The sequence below is a fragment of the Bombina bombina genome, chromosome 6, assembly GCF_027579735.1.
Source record: "Bombina bombina isolate aBomBom1 chromosome 6, aBomBom1.pri, whole genome shotgun sequence".
Lineage (NCBI taxonomy): Eukaryota > Metazoa > Chordata > Amphibia > Anura > Bombinatoridae > Bombina > Bombina bombina.
This window is the reverse complement of record NC_069504.1, coordinates 469,378,483-469,394,992: the sequence shown is the minus strand read 5'-3', so window position 1 is coordinate 469,394,992 and position 16,510 is coordinate 469,378,483. Positions and strand designations below refer to the sequence as shown.

Genomic DNA, 16,510 nt, shown 5'->3' with positions numbered 1-16,510 from the left:
AAACTGTAAAATTCTAGCAACTCTAAAAGAATGCCAAGAGAATTTATGAGAAGAACACCATGAAATGTAAGTCTTCCAAACACGATAATAAATCTTTCAAGGGACAGATTTAGGAGCTTGTAATATATTATTAATCACCGAGTCAGAGAAACCTCTATGACTTAGCACTAAGCGATCAATTTCCATACCTTCAAATTTAATTGAAATCTGATGGAAAAAACGGACCTTGAGACAGTAGGTCTGGCCTTAACAGAAGTGGCCAAGGTTGGCAGCTGAACATCCAAACAAGACCCGCATACCAAAACCTGTGAGGCCATGCTGAAGCCACCAGCAACACAAACAATTGTTCCATGATGATTCTGGAGATCACTCTTGGAAGAAGAACTAGAGGCGGGAAAAACACAATTTATGTAAGAACTTACCTGATAAATTCATTTCTTTCATATTGGCAAGAGTCCATGAGCTAGTGACATATGGGATATACAATCCTACCAGGAGTGGCAAAGTTTCCCAAACCTCAAAATGCCTATAAATACACCCCTCACCACACCCACAATTCAGTTTAACGAATAGCCAAGCAGTGGGGTGATAAAGAAAGAAGTATTAAGCATCAACAAAGGAAATTTGGAAATAATTGTGTTTTATACAAAAAAATCATAACCACCATAAAAAGGGTGGGCCTCATGGACTCTTGCCAATATGAAAGAAATGAATTTATCAGTTAAGTTCTTACATAAATTATGTTTTCTTTCATGTAATTGGCAAGAGTCCATGAGCTAGTGACATATGGGATATCAATACCCAAGATGTGGATCTTCCACTCAAGAGTCACTAGAGAGGGAGGGAATAAAAATAAAAACAGCCATATTCCGCTGAAAAAAATTAATCCACAACCCAAAAAATAAGTTTATTTTCATTTTGAAAGAAAAAAAACTTAAATCAAAAGCAGAAGAATCAAACTGAAACAGCTGCCTGAAGAACTTTTCTACCAAAAACTGCTTCCGAAGAGGCAAATACATCAAAACGGTAGAATTTAGTAAATGTATGCAAAGAGGACCAAGTTGCCGCTTTGCAAATCTGATCAACTGAAGCTTCATTCTTAAAAGCCCATGAAGTGGAGACTGATCTAGTAGAATGAGCTGTAATTCTCTGAGGCAGGGTCTGACCCGACTCCTAATAAGCTTGATGAATCAAAAGTTTCAACCAAGAAGCCAAGGAAATAGCAGAAGCCTTCTGACCTTTCCTAGGACCAGAAAATAAAACAAATAGACTGGAAATCTTCCTGAAATTTTTAGTAGCTTCCACATAATATTTCAAAGCTCTTACCACATCCAAAGAATGTAAGGATCTTTCCAAAGAATTCTTAGGATTAGGACATAAGGAAGGGACAACAATTTCTCTATTAATGTTGTTAGAATTCACAACTTTAGGTAAAAATTGAAAAGAAGTCCGCAAAACTGCCTTATCCTGATGAAAAATCAGAAAAGGAGACTCACAAGAAAGAGCAGATAGCTCAGAAACTCTTCTAGCAGAAGAGATAGCCAAAAGGAACAACACTTTCCAAGAAAGTAGTTTAATGTCAAAAGAATGCATAGGTTCAAATGGAGGAGCCTGTAAAGCCTTCAGAACCAAATTAAGACTCCAAGGAGGAGAAATTGACTTAATGACAGGCTTAATACGAATTAAAGCCTGTACAAAAGAGTGAATATCAGGAAGTATGGCAATCTTTCTGTGAAATAAAACAGAAAGAGCAGAGATTTGTCCTTTCAAGGAACTTGCAGACAAACCTTTATCCAAACCATCCTGAAGAAACTGTAAAATTCTAGGAATTCTAAAAGAATGCCAGGAGAATTTATGAGAAGAACACCATGAAATGTAAGTCTTCCAAACTCTATAACAAATCTTTCTAGAAACAGATTTACGAGCTTGCAACATAGTATTAATCACTGAGTCAGAGAAACCTCTATGACTTAGAACTAAGCGTTCAATTTCCACACCTTCAAATTTAATGATTTGAGATCCTGATGGAAAAACGGACCTTGAGATAGTAGGTCCGGCCGTAACGGAAGTGGCCAAGGCGGGCAACTGGACATCCGAACCAGATCTGCATACCAAAACCTGTGTGGCCATGCTGGAGCCACCAGCAACACAAAAAGACTGTTCCATTTTGGAGATCACTCTTGGAAGAAGAACTAGAGGCGGGAAGATGTAAGCAGGATGATAAAACCAAGGAAGTGTCAACGCATCCACTGCTTCCGCCTGAACATCCCTGGACCTGGATAGATATCTGGGAAGTTTCTTGTTTAGATGAGAGGCCATGAGATCTATCTCTGGAAGACCCCACATCTGAACAATCTGAGAAAACACATCTGGATGGAGAGACCACTCCCCTGGATGTAAAGTCTGGCGGCTGAGATAATCCGCCTCCCAATTGTCTATACCTGGGATATGCACCGCAGAGATTAGACAGGAGCTGGATTCCGCCCAAGAAAGCATCTGAGATACTTCTTTCATAGCTTGGGGACAGTGAGTCCCACCCTGATTGACATAAGCCACAGTTGTGAAATTGTCTGTCTGAAAACAAATTAACGGTTCTCTCTTTAACAGAGGCCAGAACTGAAGAGCCCTGAGAATAGCACGGAGTTCTAAAATATTTATTGGTAATCTCGCCTCTTGAGATTTCCAAACCCCTTGTGCTGTCAGAGAACTCCAAACAGCTCCCCAACCTGAAAGACTCGCATCTGTTTAGATCACAGTCCAGGTTGGCCGAACAAAAGAAGCCCCTTGAACCAAACGATGGTGATCTATCCACCATGTCAGAGAGTGTCGTACATTTGGATTCAAGGATATTAATTGTGATATCTTTGTATAATCCCTGCACCACTGATTCAGCATACAAAGCTGTAGAGGTCTCATGTGAAAACGAGCAAAGGGGATTGCGTCCGATGCTGCAGTCATGAGACCTAAAACTTCCATGCACATAGCCACTGAAGGGAATAACGGAGACTGAAGGTGCCGGCATGCTGCGACCAATTTTAAACGTCTCTTGTCTGTTAGAGACAGAGTCATGGACACTGAATCTATCTGGAAGCCAAAAAAGGTGACCCTTGTCTGAGGAATCAAGAAACTTTTTGGTAAATTGATCCTCCAACCATGTTTCCGAAGAAACAACACTAGTTGACTCGTCTGAGATTCTGCAGTACGTAAAGACTGAGCTAGTACCAAGATATCGTCCAAATAAGGAAACACCGCAATACCCTGTTCTCTGATTACAGATAGTAGGGCACTCAGAACCTTTGAAAAGATTCTTGGAGCTGTTGCTAGGCCAAATGGAAGAGCAACAAATTGGTAATGCCTGTCTAGAAAAGAGAATCTCAGAAACTGATAGTGTTCTGGATGAATCGGAATATAAAAGGTATGCATCCTGTCAGTCTATTGTGGACATATAATGTCCTCACTGAACAAAAAGAAGAATAGTCCTTACAGTCACCATCTTGAAAGTTGGTACTCTTACATAACGATTCAAAATTTTTAGATTCAGAACTGGTCTGAATAAATTTTCTTTCTTTGGGACAATGAATAGGTTTGAATAAAACCCCAAACCTTCTTCCTGAGGAGGAACTGGCATGATTACCCCTGAAGACTCCAGGTCTGAAACACACTTCAGAAAAGCCTGAGCTTTTACTGGATTGACAGAGATGCGTGAGAGAAAAAATCTTCTCACAGGAGGTCTTACTCTGAATCCTATTCAATACCCTTGAGAGATAATGCTCTGAATCCAAAGATTTTGGACAGATTTTATCCAAAAATCCTTGAAAAACCTTAATCTGCCCCCTACCAGCTGAGCTGGAATGAGGGCCGCACATTCATGCAGACTTAGGGGCTGACTTTGGTTTCCTAAATGGCTTGGATTTATTCCAATTTGAGGAAGGCTTACAATTGGAAGCAGATTCCTTGGGGGGGGAGGATTGAGTTTTTGTTCCTTATTCTGACGAAAGGAACGAAAACGGTTAGAAGCCCTAGATTTACCCTTAGGTTTTTTATCCTGAGGCAAAAAAACTCCTTTTCCCCCAGTGATAGTTGAAATAATGGAATCCAACTGAGAACCAAATAAATTATTACCTTGGAAAGAAAGAGATAGTAATCTAGATTTAGATGTCATATCAGCATTCCAAGACTTAAGCCACAAAGCTCTTCTAGCTAATAAAGCTAAAGACATGGATCTAACATCAATTTTGATAATATAAAAAAGGGCATCACAAATAAAATGATTTGCATGTTGCAGTAAGCGAATAACGCTAGATATGTCAGAATCCAATTCATGTTGCGCTAAATTTTCCAACCAGAAAGTTGATTCAGCCGCAACATCACCCAAAGAAATAGCAGGTCTGAGAAGATGACCTGAATATAAATAAGCCTTCCTTAGATAAGATTCAAGCTTCCTATCTAAAGGATCCTTAAAGGAAGTGCTATCTTCCATAGGAATAGTGGTACGTTTAGGAAGAGTAGAAATAGCCCCATCAACTGGGGATTTTTTCCCAAAACTATAGATTTTGCTGGTAGAGGATACAATTTTTTAAACCTTGAAGAAGGAATAAAAGAAGTTCCTGGCTTATTCCATTCCCTAGAAATCATATCAGAAATAGCCTCAGGAATGGGAAAAACCCCTGGAGAAACCATTGGAGGTTTAAAAACAGCATTTAAACGTTTATTAGACTGAACGTCAATAGGACTGGTTACCTCAATATCCAAATTAATTAACATTTCTTTTAATAAAGAACGCATATACTCTATTTTAAAATAATAAGTAGATTTGTCAGTGTCAATGTCTGAGGAAGGATCTTCTGAATCAGATAGATCCTCATCAGAAGAGGATAAATTATTATGTTGTTGGTCATTTGAAATTTCATCAGCTATATGAGAATTTTTAAAAGACCTTTTTTGTTTATTAGAAGGTGGAAATGCAGACAAAGCCTTCATAATAGAATCAGAAACAAATTCTTTAAAATTTACAGGTATATCATGCACATTGGAAGTTGAAGGAACTGCAACTGGCAATGTACTATTACTGATGGAAACACTATCTGCATGTAAAAGTTTATCATGACAACTATTACAAATGACATTCAGTGGAATAATTTCTGCAATTTTACAACAAATGCACTTAGCTTTGGTAGAACCGATGTCAGGCAGCAATGTTCCAGCAGAAACTTCTGAGGCAGGATCAGATTGGGACATGTTGCACAATGTAAGAGAAAAAACAACATATAAAGCAAAATTATCTATTTCCTTAAATGACAGTTTCAGGAATGGGAAAAAATGCAATAGCATAGGCCTCTGATAGCAAAAAGCAAGAGGCCAACAGAAAAGGGATATTGAAATAATGAAAAGTTTGGCGCCAAGTATGACGCACAACGTAATAAACTCCTTTTTTGGTGCCAAAAATAACCAGAAATGACACACTTGCGTCACTAATGATGCCGCCATGTGAAAGGTCTCGGCGTCACGTATGACGCCGGAAATGACGAAGTAGCGTCATAAACATATTTTTTTGCGCCAAAAATTTTAGCATTTGACGCACCCGCGGGCCTAATACCCGCAATTGCAGAAAGTAGTCAATTGAAAAAAAGACTAATCCCCAGGTAAGAAAAAAATTTCTTAAAAATGTTTACATTCCCCAAATATAAAACTGACAGTCTGCACAAGGAAATACATGAACCTGACTCATGGCAAATATAAGTACAATACAAATATTTAGAACTTTATATAAATGCATAAAGTGCCAAACCATAGCTGAGAGTGTCTTAAGTAATTAAAACATACTTATCAAAAGACACCCATCCACATATAGCAGATAGCCGAACCAGTACTAAAACAGTTATTAGTAGAGGTAATGGTAAATTGAGAGTATATAGTCGATCTGAAAAGGGAGTTAGGAGATGAATCTCTACGACCGATAACAGAGAAGCTATGAAATAGACCCCCGTTAGGGAAATCATCGTATTCAAATAAGTGATACTCCCTTCACGTCCCTCTGACATTCGCTGTACTCTGAGAGGAATCGGGCGTCAACAATGCTGAGAAGCGCGTATCAACTTAGAAATCTTAGCACAAACTTACTTCACCACCTCCATAGGAGGCAAAGTTTGTAAAACTGAATTGTGGGTGTGGTGAGGGGTGTATTTATAGGCATTTTGAGGTTTGGGAAACTTTGCCCCTCCTGGTAGGATTGTATATCCCATATGTCACTAGCTCATGGACTCTTGCCAATTACATGAAAGAAATATAAGCAGGTTGATAACACCAAGGAAGTGTCAGCGCACCCACTGCTTTCGCCTGAAAATCCCTGAACCTGGACAGGCATCTGGGAAGTCTCTTGTTTAGATGAGAGGCCATCAGATCTATCTGTAGAAGACCCCATATCTGAACAATCTGTGAAAACACATCTGGATGGAAAACCCACTCCCCAGGATGTAAAGTCTGACGGCTGAGATAATCCGCCTCCCAATGTCTATACCTGGGATATGCACCGCAGAAATTAGACAGGAGCTGGATTCCGCCCAAGCAAGTATCCGAGATACTTCTTCATAGCTTGTGGACTGAGAGTCGCACCCTGCTGATTGACAAATGCCACTGTATGAGATATTGTCTGTTTGAAAATAAATGAACAGTTCTCTTTTCAACAGAGGCCAAAACTGAAGAGCTCTGAGAATTGCACGGAGTACTAAAATATTGATTGGTAATCTCACCTCTTGAGATTTCCAAACCCCTTGTGCTTTCAGAGATCTCCAAACAGCTCCCCAACCTGAAAGACTTGCATCTGTAGAGATCATAGTCCAGGTTAGCCGAACAAAGAAGCCCTTTGAACTAAACGCTGGTGATTTACCACCACGTCAGAGAGGGTCAAACATTGGGAATTAAGGATATTAAATGTGATATCTTTGTATAATCCCTGCACCATGGATTCAGCAAACAAAGCTGGAGAGGTCTCATGTGAGAACGAGCAAAGTGAATCGCGCCCAATGCTGCAGTCATGAAACCTAAATTTTCCATGCACATAACCACTGAAGGGAATGACTGAGACGGAAGGTGCCGACAAGCTGCAACCACTTACAAACGTCTCTTGTCTGTTAGAGACCGAGTCATGGACACTGAATCTATCTGGAAACCTAAATAGGTGACCCTTGTCTGAGGAATCAAGAAACTTTTTGGAAAATTTCTCCTCCAACCATGTTTCCGAAGAAACAACACTAGTTGATTAGTGTGAGATTCTGCAGAACGAAAATACTGAGCTAGTACCAAGATATTTCCCAAATAAGGAAACACTGCAATACCCTGCTCTCTGGTTTCCATAAAGCAGGGCACCAAGAACCTTTAGAAAAGATTCTTTGAGCGGTTGCTAGACCAAATGGAAAAGCAACGAATTGGTAACGCTTGTCTAGAAAAGAGAATCTCAGGAACGGATAATGATCTGAATGAATCGGAATATGAAGGTATACATCCTGCAATCCATTGTGGACCTAAAATTTCCTTGCTGAAAAAAAGGCAGAACAGTCCTTAAAGTCACCATTTGAAAATTGGTACCCTTACATAACGATTCAAAATTTTTCAGATCCAGAATTGGTCTGAATTAAATTTCCTTCTTTGGGACAATGAATAGTTTGAATAAAACCCCAGACCTTGTCACTGAAAAGGAACTGGCATGACTACCCCTGAAACTCCAGGTCTGAAACACACTTCAGGAAAGCCTGAGCTTTAACTGGATTTGCTGGGATGCGTGAGAGAAAAAAATCTCACAGGAGGATTTACTCAGAATCCTATTAAAACCCCTGAGAGACAATACTCTGAAACCATTAATTTTGGACCAAATTTATCCAAAACATTCTTGAAAAAAACCTTAATCTGCTCCCTACCAGCTGAGCTGGAATGAGAGTCACACCTTCATGCGGACTTAGGGGCTGGCTTTTGGTTTCTTAAATGGGTTGGATTTATTCCATTTAATGAAGGTTTCCAATTGGAAACAGATTCCATAGGGAAGGTCATATCAGCATTCCAAGATTTAAGCCTCAAAACTCTTGTAGCTGAAAATAGCTAAAGACATAGATCTAACATCAATCTTGATATAAAAAAAATGGCATCAGAACTGATTAGTATGTTGCAGTAAGCAAACAATACTAGATAAATCAGAATCCAATTCTTGTTGCGCTAAATCTCCAACAAAAAAGTTGATGTAGCTGCAACATCAGCCAAAGAAAATTGCAGGCCTGAAACGACCTGAATATAAATAAGCTTCCTTAGATAAGATACAAGTTTCCTATCTAAAGGAACTATAGTACTATCTTCCATCGGAATAGAGGTACGTTCAGCAAGAGTAGAAATAGCCCCATCAACTTTGAGGATCTTTTCCCAAAACTCTATAGAAATTGCTGGTAAAAGGATACAATTTTTTAAACCTTGAAGAAGGAATAAAAGAAGTACCCGGCTAATTCCATTCCTTAGAAATCATAACAGAAATAGCATCAGGAACAGGATAAAACCTCTGGAGTAACCACAGGAGGTTTAAAAACAGAATTTACTAGTTCTAATATCAAGAGGACTAGTTTCCACGATATCCAAAATAATTAACACTTCTTTAACAAAGAACAAAAATACTTAATTTTAAATAAAAAAGTAGATTTGTTAGTGTCAATATCTGAGGAAAGATCTTCTAAAACAGATAGATCCTCATCAGAAGAGGATAATTCATTATGGTGTCGGTCATTTGAAATTTCATCAACCTTATGAGAAGTTTTAAAAGACCTTTATATTAATTTAGAAGGCAGAATAGCAGACAAAGCCTTCTGAACAGAATCAGTAACAAATTATTTAAATTTCATAGGTATAACATGTACATTAAAAGTTGAAGGAACAACAACAGGAAATGTACTATTTACTGATGGACACAATATCTGCATGCAAATGTTTATCAAGATAACCAATACAAGGACATTCGGAAATATAATGCACTTAGCTTTAGTAGAACCGACATCAGGCAGCAAAGTTCCAACAGATACTTCTGAGGCATTATCAGATTGAGACATCTTGCAAAATGTAAAATAAAAAACAACATATAAAGCAAAATTTGTCAATTTCCTTATATGAGTTTCAGGAATGGGAAAAAAATGCAAACAGCATAGCCCTCTGACATAGAAAAAGGCAAGAGGCAAATAGCAATGGGGTATTAAATTAAATGAAAAAATTTGGCGCCAAGTACGATGCACAACATTATTGAAATTTTTTTGGCGCCAACAATATCCAGAAAAGACACACCTGCATCACTAACGACGCAACCGTGTGTAAGGCTTCGGCATCAACTACGATGCCGGAAATGACGAACTTGCGTCAACGGACGTACTTTTCGCGCCAAAAATGACGCAATAAAGTCTAGCATTTGGCGCACCCGCGGGCCTAGTGCTGCCCGCAATTTGCAAGAAAAAAAGTAGTCAATTGAAAAAAAAGACTAAACCCCAGGTAAGAAAAATATTTCTTAATATGTTTATTTTCCCTAAATATGAAACTGACAGTCTGCACAAGGAAATACATGAACCTGACTCATGGCAAATATAAGTACAATACATATATTTAGAACTTTATATAAATGCTTAAAGTGCCAGCCCATAGCTGGGGAGTCTTAAGTAATAAAAAACATACTTACCAAAAAAGACAACCATCCACATATAGCAGATAGCCAAACCAGTACTGAAACAGTTATCAGTAGAGGTAATGGTATATGAGAGTATATCGTCAATCTGAAAAGGGAGGTAGGAGATGAATCTCTACGACCGATAACAGAGAACCTATGAAATAGACCCCCGTTAGGAAAATCATTGCATTCAATAGGTCCCTCTGACATTCGCTGTACTCTGAGAGGAATCGGGCTTCAAAAAAAGCTGAGAAGCGAATGTCAATGTAGAAATCTTAGCACAAAATTACTTCACCACCTCCATAGGAGGCAAAGTGTGTAAAAACTGAATTGTGGGTGTGGTGAGGGGTGTATTTATAGGCATTTGAGGTTTGGGAAACTTTGCATCTACTGGTAGGATTGTATATCCCATACGTCACTAGCTCATGGACTCTTGCCAATTACATGAAAGAAACATTGGTTTTTATCAAGCAATCCTTGGCCCCAGATTCTCTATCCTTTTTGCCTACCTATACACCTCAGTAGCTTTACTGAGGTGCCTACCTGTCATGCAGCTCATTTTCAAATACAGAGCAGTTACAGAGCCCTAACTGCCTAAAAAAATGGCTTACAACAGTAATCTCCATGACCAAAAGTTAAAGTATAAAAACTACTATAACACACTGAGCCACCATAAATCACCTCACAGTCTCAATGCCCAAACTGCCTAAAAGAAACCCCAAACATGGTTTAATAAAGTCCCATATTAAATAAGACAGCTTTTAGCTGTAACAAGTGCCAGCAATCTCCTTGCAAAAGAAAATTAAAATTGCACTTACCTGAAAGTGCTGTCCGGCAGCAGGACAGCTTATCTGGTTTGAGAGGGTGCAGCACCTACATGGACATTTGAAGAGAGAAAAACTGAGTAAACCTACTCAGGTTTTCTAGTTAGGGCAGCAGATTCTTGAGAAAATGCCGTGAGGATTGAACCTCACAAGTTCTCAAAAGCCACCACTGCCCTACTGAAGAGACTTATGTGGACTAGGCTAGACCCCAGAAAAGAACAGAGTAAGCTTACTCTACTAAAAAAATAATAAAATCGTGATTGAAGAAAACTTCTCATCAGACACCTAAACTTCACCTCCTCCTTGCACTACAGGAAGAGAGAATGACTGGGGGATTGTGGGTAGGGGAGTGATATTTAAAGGGACACTGTAACCAAAATTTTTCTTTCGTGATTCAGATTGAGCATGAAATTTTAAGCAACTTTCTAATTTACTCCTATTATCAAATTTTCTTCATTCTCTTGGCATCTTTATTTGAAATGCAAGAATGTAAGTTTAGATGCCGGCCCATTTTTGGTGAACAATCTGGGTTGTCCTTGCTGATTGGTGGATAAATTCTTCCACCAATAAAAATGTGCTGTCCAGAGTACTGAAACCAAAAAAAAGCTTAGATGCCTTCTTTTTTAAATAATGATAGCAAGAGAACAAAGAAAAATTGAAAATAGGAGTAAATTAGAAAGTTGCTTAAAATTGCATGCTCTTTCTGAATTACAAATGAAAAAATTTGAGTTCAGTGTCCCTTTAACAGCTTTGCTGGGGTGCTCTTTGCCTCCTCCTGCCAGGAGTGATATTCCCAACAGTAATTGATGATGATCCGTGGACTCACCGTTTCATTATAAAGAAAACTAGTCTTATCTTTGCCTCCGCAGGAAAAGGGTGAAGAAAGGTGTAGGCTCCTCCTTTTGAAACTATGCATAATTTGGGTATTCAGCTTTTGTCATAAAAGGTTCTGTGTCTTCTGGATATTTCTTCTATATTTATTTAATTTATTTATATTATTTTGTCAGTCCATTACTCGTGGACTCTTACCACCTTTATGAAAGAAAATATAATTTATGCTTGTGTAATAAATTAATTTCTTTCATGGTGGTGAGAGTCCATAAGAACCATCCATTTTATTTATTTTTTCTGGTGGCATTCCAGTATGCACCTCGTTTATGTTCCATGCTGCTTTTTTTGCTCATATTATTTCCTACCTTTCTTTCTCTTCTTGCTTGGCTATATGTCAGACTAGTTTCCAGTATAGTGGGAGGGTTTTTAAGTGTTCTTTGAGTTTTGGAAATCTTTGCCTTCTCCTAGTGGTCTTGAGTGGATTTCCCCTGACTAATGGCTTGAGGACTTCAACGACCATGAAAGAAAGAAATTTATCAGGTAAGCATAAATTATATTTTTATGCTGTTAAGATTTTGCTTTTAGCCATTATTTTTAGCTCTCACTGCTCTCTCAATTTCTTTTTCACTCCCTTGTCTCCTCATTAGAGACAGCAAACTCAATGTATAAACATTGCATAGTAATAAAAGCAATGCATAATATTTAAAGGGATAGTTTAGTCAAAATTAAACTTTCATGATTCAGATAGAGCAGGCAATTTTAAGCAACTTTCTAATTTACTCCTATTATCAATTTTTCTTCATCCTCTTGTTATCTTTATTTGATAAAGCAAGAATGTAAGCATAGGAGCCAGCTCATTTTTGGTTCAGCGCCTGGGTAGCACTTTCTGATTGGTGTCTAAATGTTGCCACCAATCAGCAAGCACTACCCAGATGTTGAACCAAAAAAGGCCGGCTTCTAAGCTTACATTCAAATAAACATACCAAGAGAATGAAGAAAAAATGATAATAGGAGTAAATTAGAAAGTTGCTTAAAATTGCATGCTCTATCTGAATCATGAACATTTAATTTAATTTTGATAATTGGGGTTTGGTGCAGTAACACCTTCTACACTTGCACAATTTACAAGAGAAGCAGTAAGTGTTAAATACACCCTATTGCTTTATGCGTGAACTGCATGCTGCATCATAGCTTAAAAAAATACTTGGATACAATGAAGGTCTGTGTATATTGAAAATTGCACCTACGGTAGGATAAAAGTAATAACTGCAGTAATATTTTATATGTTTTTATTTGGATAAACTGTATTATGCAGTGGTTTTAGAAATATTGACCCTTTAATTTTAGGTACAAGAAAAGCATATTTTTCTTTCTTGCAACTAAAAGGGTATATTTTATAATGTATTAGTTTGATTTTGTTTTGTTTGTAAATATGATGTTCCTGTACTGAGGCGTTTCACTGTACACCAATAAAGCTTTGGGAGATCTGCTTATCAGCCAGTAAGCAATCAGGCCTTGTCCCTAGTTTGTTCTTCCCATGCAAAAACATGTTATGTACGGTTTAATATGCATGATATAAATTAAGAGTTATAAAGAGAGAGAGAGAGAGAGAGAGAGAGAGAGATGCACTCAGCTGAGACAGAACAAAAGCTAGAAAAACTTCCGTGCCTGTTCAATTTCAGTGCCACTCAGGGTGCATACTCTTTTAGCACACTATGCCCCTTCACAGAGAAAAAATATCCTGTAGCATATCAGTCTGACCCTGCCCAATGACAGTCCAGCACCGAAATACCAGGCAATTCTTCTCTGAACAAGAGAAACAACAACCCCAGACGATCGTTTCGGCCTTCTGTGGGCCTCGTCAGTGAGGTGCAGTCGCATCTCTTTAAGGGCATGTGTGCAAGGAGTCCTCTTGATGTGCCACAAATAACAGTATCTACAAAATCATCTAAATGCTCTCTAGCCATTTCTCACCCCACCCAGTTTCCAATCTTGTTCTTTGTCTTACACACCCTCACGTTCTTTTTTTTCTCTTCACCCGTTTCCTGCGGTTGTTCTTAACCCTGTAACTCAGATCTTCCTTCAATACATCAACACTTGCTCTCCCTAATTACCAAGCTGTGAGTGCCAGGGGTTAAAGTCCCTTATCTACCCTCTAGAGAATGACGAGTATTGTAGAGGACAACACAGCAGAAAGGATGACAGTTTGTCATTCTACTCACTAAAACAGTTCAAATGTATTATGGTTTTCTAAAAAATGGATGTTACTGTTCATAAAAATACTGTTTAGAGGCCCTATCCACCACCCACCCATCCCCTAAGCTGGACATGTCATCAGCCAGTAAGCTGCTTTGCCTCAGGACACACACATTTCCTGTATCAGTTATCAATTTAAAAAGCTTTAAAAGGGACAGTATACTGTAAAATTGTTTTTCCCTTAATGTGTTTTCAATGAATTGTTATACCAGCAGCAGAGTATGGGAAAGTGTGGCTGACCACTGTAGCACAACCTATACTTTCAATGGATATAGCAACCAAGCTAAATAGCACTCATGTTGCAAGATGAAAGTTATACGTTGTGTAAAGAGTTTCGAAACTATGCTAGAATATTTAGCATGACATGAGACCTGAAGTGTAAGCGTTAAAAAAACATAATTTATGCTTACCAGAAAAAATTATTTCCTTCCTGGCAGGGAGAGTTCACGACTTCATTCCTAACTGTAGAGAAATATAACACCTGGCCACCAGGAGGAGGCAAAGACACCGCTGCCAAAGGCTTAAGTATCCCTCTCACTTCCCCTATCCCCCAATCATTCTGCCGAGGAAACAAGGAAAAGTAGCAGAAACATCAGGGTATAAAGGGTGCCAGAAGAAATAATATAAAAAGGGAGCCGCGGTCGTGGACTCTCCCTGGCAGGAAGGAAAGGAATTTATCTGGTAAGCATAAATTATGTTTTCCTTTCATAAGGCAGAGAGAGTCCACGACTTCATTCCTTACTGTTGGGAAAACTATACCCAAGCTCCAGAGGACACAATGAATAACGGGAGGGAACAGAAAAAAAAAGAGGCGGACCCTATTCTGTGGGCACCACAGCCTGCAAAACTTTTCTCCCGAAAGCTGCTTCAGCCGAAGCAAACACATCAAACTTGTAAAATTTAGAAAAAATGTGTAAGGAAGACCAGGTAGCCGTCTTACAAATCTGATCCATTGAGGCTTCATTCTTAAAAGCCCAAGAGGAAACAACTGCTCTAGTGGAATGAGCCTTTATCCTCTCAGGAGGCTGTTGTCCCGCTGTCTCATAAGCCAAGTGGATGACACTCCTCAAACAGAAAGATAGAGAAGTCGTAGTAGCCTTCTGCCTCTTACGCTTCGCTGTATAGATGACAAACAAAGAGGAAGATTGTCTGAATTCCTTAGTAGCCTTATAGAACTTCAAGGCACAAACCACATCTAGATTATGAAGCAAACGTTCCTTCACTAAAGAAGGATTAGGACACAAGGAAGGAACAACAATTTCTTGATTAATGTTACGATTCAATACCACCTTAGGGAGGAACCCTAGTTTAGTGTGCAAAATCGCCTTATCAGCATGAAAAAACAGATAAGGGGGGGTCACGTTGCAAAGCCAAAATCTCAGAAACTCAGCGCGCAGAGGCAATAGACAACAAAAAACTAAATTTATGCTTACCTGATAAATTACTTTCTTTTACAATATGACGAGTCCACGGATTTCAATCTTACTTGTGGGATATTAACCTCCTGCTAACAGAAAGTGGCAAAGACCACCACAGCAGAGCTGTATATATAGCCCCTCCCCCCTCAGTCATTCAGCCGAAGGTATAGGAAGAGAAAAAGGAAAGGCTAAAAGGTGACTGAAGTTTACAAAAATAAATAAAGAAAAACTGTGTTAAAAAGAACAGGGTGGGCTGTGGACTCGTCATATCGTAAAAGAAAGTAATTTATCAGGTAAGCATAAATTTAGTTTTCTTTTACAAAGATATGACGAGTCCACGGATTTCATCCTTACTTGTGGGAACCCAATACCAAAGCAATAGGACACTGATGAAAGGGAGGGACAAGACAGGAACCTAAACGGAAGGCACCACTGCTTGAAGAACCTTTCTACCAAAGATAGCCTCAGAAGAAGCAAAAGTATCAAATTTGGAAAATTTGGAAAAAGTGAGAAAGGACGACCAAGTCGCAGCCTTACAAATCTGTTCAACAGATGCATCGTTTTTAAAAGCCCATGTGGAAGCCACAGCCCTAGTAGAATGAGCCGTAATTCTTTCAGGAGGCTGCTGTCCAGCAATCTCATATGCCAGGCGGATGATAATTCTCAGCCAAGAAGAAAAAGAGGTAGCCGTAGCTTTCTGACCCCTACGCTTTCCGGAATAAACAATGAATAATGAAGATGATTGACGGAAATCCTTAGTTGCCTGTAAGTAAAACTTTAAGGCACGGACCACGTCCAAGTTGTGTAACATACACTCCTTCTTAGAAGAAGGATTAAGACACAAGGAAAGAACAACAATTTCCTGATTAATATTCTTATTCGAAACAACCTTTGGAAGAAAACCAGGTTTGGTACTTAAAACCACCTTATCAGAATGAAATATGAGATAAGGCGAATCACACTGTAATGCTGAAAGCTCAGAAACTCTTCGAGCAGAAGAAATATCAACCAAGAACAAAACTTTCCAAGATAACAGTTTAATATCTATGGAATGCATAGGTTCAAACGGAACCCCTTGAAGAACTCGAAGAACTAAATTCAAACTCCAGGGAGGAGTAATAGGTCTAAATACAGGCTTAAAGGGACAGTCTACACCCAAATTTTTATTGTTTTAAAAGATAGATAATCCCTTTATTACCCATTTCCCAGTTTTGCATAACTAACACATTTATAATAATATACTTTTAACCTCTGTGATTATCGTGTATCTAAGCCTCTGCAAACTGCCCCTTTTTTCAGTTATTTTGACAGACTTGCAGTCTAGCCAATCAGTGCCTGCTCCCAGATAACGTCTCGTGCACGAGCACAGTGTTATCTATATGAAATACGTGAACTAACACCCTCTAGTGGTGAAAAACTATTAAAATGCAATCTGAAAGAGGTGGGCTTCAAGGTCTAAGAAATTAGCATATGAACCTCCTAGGTTAAGCTTTCAACTA

At 38.7% G+C, this 16,510-nt stretch overlaps 1 protein-coding gene across 1 annotated transcript in view; it reads right to left on the bottom strand.

Annotated features, from left to right (window-relative positions):
• Window positions 1-16,510, bottom strand: part of TMEM266 (transmembrane protein 266) — a 488,010-nt gene that overhangs the window by 136,543 nt on the left and 334,957 nt on the right. The gene's annotated exons all lie outside the window — the stretch shown is intronic.